The sequence below is a fragment of the Epinephelus lanceolatus genome, chromosome 21, assembly GCF_041903045.1.
Source record: "Epinephelus lanceolatus isolate andai-2023 chromosome 21, ASM4190304v1, whole genome shotgun sequence".
In the NCBI taxonomy this organism is placed as follows: domain Eukaryota; kingdom Metazoa; phylum Chordata; class Actinopteri; order Perciformes; family Serranidae; genus Epinephelus; species Epinephelus lanceolatus.
Window position 1 is genome coordinate 13,280,940 of NC_135754.1, and position 7,539 is coordinate 13,288,478.

Sequence of the window (7,539 nt, forward strand, 5' to 3'; positions counted from 1 at the left end):
GCTGACAAATGTGGAGCTGCAATGGTGGATAAAGTACGCTCATCCGCTGGGCTGTGCATGTAAAAGAAAAAAGTTATTTATCAGGAAATTCTTCCATGAAGAAACCTGATCTTGTTTCTGCCTCTGTGAGGTTTAGTTGCAAAGATTAAAGTTGGATTATGTTCAACCGTTATCTTAAATGCAAGTAGTCTAATTGTTAATCAGTTTTGCAGCCAGCATTTTTTAAAAGGAGAAAAAAAATCGACATTAAGTGCAGCACACCAAGGGTGATTTACAAACAGTGACAACTAAATGCATCACTGGAGAGACTTGTTGGACTCCTCAATAGCAGACATTTATTAAATTAAATACCCAATCCTGTCTGCCTTATTTCTGATTTGTTTGCTTTCTCATATGCAACATAGTGACTCCATGCATACATGTGTAAATCCTCTATCATACAACAGAGAGGAATGCAGTTTTCTCAGTGTCCTGGTGTTGACTCTTGAAATTGGTTCCATGATCACTCTCACTCCTTCAGTTGGTTGTCAAAAAATATTCTTCCTGTCTTGTTCTTGCACCAACACAGTCATCAGCCTTACTTTGTCACTTGTTGTTAAGCATTTATTCCAATGTGAAAGTACATTTACACTTACAAATGTACAAAAACCTGCACGTACAGCAGCATACAGTAAGAGCTGATACAGTGTACACTGCTCAATACAGATGTACCTGCTCCACAGCCATTCATTCATGGTCATTTTATACTGTAATGGTGCTTATATTGAGTCCAATAGTTAGGGCTAGTACCAGAAGTGTGGACTAGAGTCATATGACTTGAACTCAAGTCAGATTCGAGTCATAAACTTGACAATTTTAGACTATTTTTGATAAAATAAGAAGGACTTACAACTTGACTTGGACTTGAGCCATTTGACTTGAAAATACTTACAGGCCTGGAGATTTAAAAATATGTTAATGAAAAATTGTGCCATGAATCAGTTCATTTCAGTTCATTTCCCAAATCAGCTAACATTAACACTTTTCATTGCCAGCAACTGGACACTTAATCCCCAGATTCATTTTGTCTGAACTCAATCTGACAGCATCCAGTCAAGGTACAGGAGACACCCTCAAATAACTAATGTTACGCTACTGAGCACCAGTTGATTCCAAAAAATATATACCAACAATAAATTTGTTCACATACAAAAACTACTAAAACACAAAAAACAAATTGCAGAATGCAATATGTGCGGGCCAAAAATTACATACGGAGATGCAACAACTTCCAACAAACTGGTTTTCACAAAAAAATACAACATTTTAAAAGCATTTATGATTTTTGTAAGTTTAATATATTATTACTATGTTATTCAAATGGCATTACATTTATGAAAGAGTGCATTATGATTTGTTTAGGACTTGAAACTCAAAGTTTAGGTCTTGGGACTCAACTGTCTTGACTTGGGACTTGAGTGCAAAGACTCGAGACTTACTAGTGACTTGCAAAACAATGACTTGGTCACACATCAGGCACTTACAGTGTACACTACTCAGTGTAGCTTAAATTTAACAGCCACACAGCCATTCATTCATGGTCTGATTTACAACACAGTAACAGTATATGCTTATATTGACTGAAATAGTTGAACCAGAGATGTCAGTTCTAACTACTGCACCAGTACATCAGTTGAAAACATGTCTATGTCTTGAGAATATCTGTACTGTCTTACATGTTTTTCTGCAATACAGCATGATTTTAGGTTTTCAAACTTCATCTGTGCTACAATTTAGGGTAAACTTTTGTAAATCTGAAATATGTTTGGGCACTTGGTATTCCTACAGACTGTCCAGTGGGACAAAAGCAGTTTGCAAAAGAAGAAAATAAATGTGTTTGCTGTCAGCAGTGGGATAGAGTGGGATTCTACAGCTAGAGATGCACAATGAGGAGTAAAGGACTTACAAACAGTATGAATACTCTCTTACAGAACCTGTTTGACTCAGGTATTTTGGGGATACGTACTGTATTTATATAAGTTATTAAATGACCTGTCAGCAGTATGAAGATATTCACTGCATGTGGTAATTGTTTTAGAAAACATGGGCTTCTATCACTGTGTTTCCCCCAGTTCTGGTTACAACAAGCAGCCAGTTCCTTATCTTTAACAGGTGACAACATTATTTGAAGATGAACTCGATCACCCTCAAGAAAAGGTCCAAAAGTAAGAATGGAAATCCTTCTAATTGGGAGAAACTCCACTAACTGAGCAGGTTGCAGAATTTAAGGAAAAGAAGAGCTCTTTCAAATCTGTGAATTGTCTACGCCACGTGCCCACTAGGCCCTGCAGATCCTGAGTCCACCATGATGAAGATAAAAGACTTTGGTTGCGAACAGATTACAATCAGAAGTTTATGTAAATTTCTCCAAGAAGAATCTCATGTGTCTTCAAGATTATTTTGTGCAAGTGGTCATGTCTGTAAATCTGCTGTAATGCCTTCAAAAGTTTCCACTGCATATATATAAAAGAAAACTATGAAGGTGTTATCAAACCTGCATTATCATCTGATAACCACACCAGTGAATCATGACACTCAGAGACAGTCTCATAAGTGCAAGCCTTATCCCAGGAATCAAACCCTGACATGTGGGTATCATGCCCTGTCACAGGACCGTGGTTATATTAACTCATTAGGGGGCTCTTGGGCAAAAAACTTCTTAGCCCCCAGCTCTGCCAGGAATCAGCATTACCTACTACATGTTTCATATACATAAATGCTGAGGAAAAGTTATCAGGGCCTGTTTGTACTGGATTTGAAGATAATATTTACTGGCAACTTTATAATGTGTCAGTTACTTTGACTAAACTTTACATGCCAGGACCTCAGTCACACATGGGCCGTATTGCAGTTGATATCGTACTTACATCAGTATGAATGTTTTCTTTATAAAATAAAATAGAATAAAATAAAATAAGAATTGTTGTTTTTTCGTCACCCTGGAAGGAGCTACTCCACACAGGGAGTAGGTCCTCTTCTACGGAGATCACCATGCTGCACCACCATGTTTCTACAGTAGCCCAGAATGGACAAGCCAAACACTGGCTCTAGATAGGGCCATTCACATTTTTGCATCAGCCATCATAGTTAGCATCCCCTCCTGGACAAGAGGGGGGAAAAAAGATTCTTTAACATGAAATTGCTTTATTCAGTGTTTTTACTGGTTGAAATCACCTGGTCCATTTGTTTAGGAGAGAATGAGACCTCTGCAGGTAATCCAGCTCCTGCTAAAAACCTCCTGAATGTCTGGATCTTAAGTTAGCAGAGCAAAATGTGAGCAAACAATAGCAGGTGGCCCATCTGCAACATGCTCACCAGCACTGAAGAAACACTGATTTGTAATGTAAAACGGTTTTATTCAGTGTTTTTACTGGTTTATATCAGCGGATTTATTTGTTTTTGAGAGGAAGAGAGCTCTGTGGATAAATATGCTCCCTGTAAAAACCTCCTGAACAATAAAACACTGAAGGAATTCTAACCAGGAGAAGTTTCAGCTGGTTGCAATTTGCAATCCTCACCACTAGATGCCACTAACCCCCCCTAAATCTTTCACACTGTCCCCTTAAAGATGGAGGCCAGATGAATTTCAGAGAGAAATGTAAGGCTGCTACATTCATTTTTGGTTTATTGTTGTATCACTATCATGAAGTCTGTGTCTAAGAAAATAAGAAACAGGCTACAATAACCAAGTGGGCCAAGCGTATCACGATTAGTCAACAATATATCAGACAGCTCCTTAAGATTTTAAGACACACCTTCTCGTTATCAAATAACAAAAATGAAAAAATGGGATGCTGTGTTTATTAACGTACTTTCCATTTTCATTTTCCAGAAATTCATATGTAATCTTTCCATACAATCTTGACTCTTGTTTTTCACACTACCAGCATGTTGTGTCCCTTCTAAGCACAGACATTACGGGCTGTTTAGCACCTATGTATCACACTTGCAAATGGAAGTAGATTACATTATTTGCATTTGTGGAGTATTGTGTACATACTGTATGTGTGTGTGGGTGTCTTTGTATTTTCCTGTTTTGAATGTTTGCACAGCACATATATGTGAATAATGGGCTTCAGTGAGTCCAATGCAACTGTCTGTGAGATATTTTAGAGCTGTATTAATCAAATAAACTTGGTGTTTTAGACTTGGAAATGCTAATACACTAAATAATGCTGTGTTTAAGGTTATTTGTGTGGTGGCATGCATTGTTAAGTCCAGTTTATTTTATTATTACTTGGTTGATTAGATGAAATAAGCAATGCTCTTTTGGAAATTGCACTATTTTACTGGAGAAACCTAAATAATCAAACGAATGATGGCTGAATTCCATATAGCTACTTCAGTTTCAGGGTTCTGGTACTGTGCATGTTGGCTCACTGCCATGGCATATTGAGACACCTGAGTAGAACCTTAGTTAATGTTATTAGTAGCACTTGTGGGTTTCCTGCAACAGGTCAAGATGTTTAGTGTGATAATGGTCCAGTCAGGTTTGAACACATAAATTACCGGAATATGTCACAAACACAGTTGAGAATTTTAACTTGCAGATGAAAAACATTTCCATTTCTCAACTTATCTTAATCGAAAACATTTAAATTTTGCTTATATTTTGACACAACATAATTGATGGGAACAAGCATGGAACAATACAAGGGTGCATTATTAGATTAGATTTACTTGTTGTCTGTACTGACAAACCTGTGAAACAGGTATGGGAGAGATGGCATAGTTTCCAGTTCTGTGTTTTGATTTGATTTGATTTGATTTGATTTAGATATCAGAGAGCACGACTAAATCTATAAATCCCCAAACCTGCAACCAAAAATTGCAATGTTTCATAAAGTCTGTAGCATGAAGGTACTGTATGGAACAAATGGCAGCAAAATCTTCAGTTCAGTTCAGTTTTGGGAACTTTATTGATCCCAGAAGGGCAAATCCCTTTCACAATCTACCCAGACCATACACAAACTAGCAGACAGAAACAAGCGGCAACCAACGGTAGTAATATGTCAGAGATCAATACATGGGCAAAAGATGATGCACACTGGCATGTCGTGTGGTTTCGTGCATACATACTCACACAGGATCAGGCAAAGAATAATAATTTACATACATCAATACAGAAATTACTAAATATAAATAAGCATTCTACTGCATTGCACATTACTTAACTACATTTGTTGAATGCATGGGCTTTGCAGCCATGTGATGAAAAACAGACACAGAGTGAACTAATTATGTGGTTACAAAATAAGGCATTTATTTGAAGGATTACTGTCAGCATTTCGCAGCCTGGTAGTAGAAGGAAAAAGGGACTGGATATGACTGTGCCCTTGCTTTTTTACAGCTCAGCTGCAATAAGTTTGTCATGAGGGTGGTCTCGGGAAAAGTCTTCATTCATTCATTCATTCATTGTGAGCATGAGCAGTTCATCCTCTGGTCAGCATGAATTTGCTCAGTACATTTGATGGCATCTTGCACTTCATAAGAAGTGATATGCCGGATATTAGAAGAGTGTAAAACATCCTGCACCAAACTTCCATCTTTCTTACATCTATGAAGCCCCCAAAGTGGATCCCTGCTGGAGGTTATGTCGTATGGAGGACTCGCTTTGCTTATACTGAGATGTATACATTTTAGGTACTTTGCCCAAACCCATTGAGTGTGGTGTAATATAGGGTTTCTTTTTTTGTCTGCCTATCTTGCTGTCCTTTTTGTGAAAAATTTTTGATGGGCTTGAATTAAGCCATAAGTGGCCTTTCTTCCCATTTAAGGTTGGAGTCATAATTAGCCCAGTGTCTTGCTACAGATTCATTTCAAACGATAGTTATAAAAACCCCACGTCCAGAAGTACTAAACCACCCTCCCTCATTAGGGAACATAATATTTTTAGGGTGATTCTCTGCTTTTTTCCATTCCACACATAATCTTTAATTAATTGGTTACATTACTTAAAAATGCCCTCAGGAATCATCACTGGTAAGATCACAGAAATATAATGAATTGTTGGGTTATAACCATCCTAATGGTGCTTATCTTACCCAATAGGCTGAGGCTTATCCTCTTCCACTTAGACAGGTTAGTTTTTATCTCTGAAAGCTGTGGAGTCATGCTGATTTGCAATAGGTTTTTTTTTTTTTAAATTTAACATAGTCTTACTCCTAGATACCTCATCCCTGAACTGAAATGATCTGATTATATTATATATTGGCATAACTTCTAATTTCTTCCAGTTGATTTATTAGCCTGATAATTCACAATATTTTTTCAATTGTACATAGTAAGCCAAGTCCCTATGTACAAGTACATAGGGACTTGGCTTGGGAACCAAAGGGTCACAGGTTCAAGCAACCACACAAACCAAGTATGGGGCATGGACTGGTAGCTGAAGACGTGCCAGTTCACCTCTGGGCACTGTCGAGATGCCCTTGAGCAAGGCACTGAACCCCCAACTGCTCGGGGCGCCTGTCCAAGGCAACTCCCTCAATTTTTGCATCTCTCCATTAATACATGTATAGGTCCTGTTTGTGTGTATTTTGGACCTGTGTGTATATGTATATGACAACAGAGTGAATGAAATAAAATATCATCTGCATGAACAAACATTTTGTGTTCCTTGCCCCCTCCAGTTACACCTTTAATGTCTGCTTCTGCTCTGACTGTTGCAGCCAGTGGTTAAAAAAATAGCGTGATGAGTAGAGAACTGAGGGGATCTCTCTGTTTGGAACCATGTGTGAGGCTAAACATGGAGATATCCTCCTGAGACCCTGTGTCCTCATATGAGGACATCACATTTTGGGTTTACTTGACCTTATACTTCATTATACTTAATTTAGACCTATTGTCCTCATCCGTGGACACTTTTTGTGCCATCTAGTGGTAGTAAGAGCACAATACACTAATCCATGTAAAAACAAGATGGCAGCCATCTCTTAAAATGTTATGGTTGAAACTTGTTTATTTATGATGAATAATAGTTGTACTTTTATATGGCAACAAATTTAGTCATTTTTAGTTAGTAATAACAGTAATAAGACGCTGTTAATAAAAATTACTGGTCATCGTGTACTACATTGATTGCATTGTTCATTTTAGTCAGACCATACAGTTTGAAAATGAGGTGCGGCTCCAACTATAAAACAATGTTTTGATGCATTGGATGTGCTGAATGTACATATTAAGGCAGTACAGGAGGAGGCGCACATTAATAATCCTCCAGGACTGTAACATGCTCATGCTTAGTTAACCCAAACACTATGTAATGCGACTGCAGTTGGTACGGATCGAGGTCAGACCATGTCCTCACCACAAATAAACTGCACCACAGTCTGGTTGAAACCAGACCACCTCCTCAGGAAGGTCTTGGTCTGATTGTTTTGATGCACACCCAAGTGAGATTGCTGCCCAACAAAACTGCACTTAGGGGGCAAATGAACTTGACTTCAATTGAACTGAACCAAACAGAGCAGGTGTGAAAGCACCTTCAGTGTTCATTGT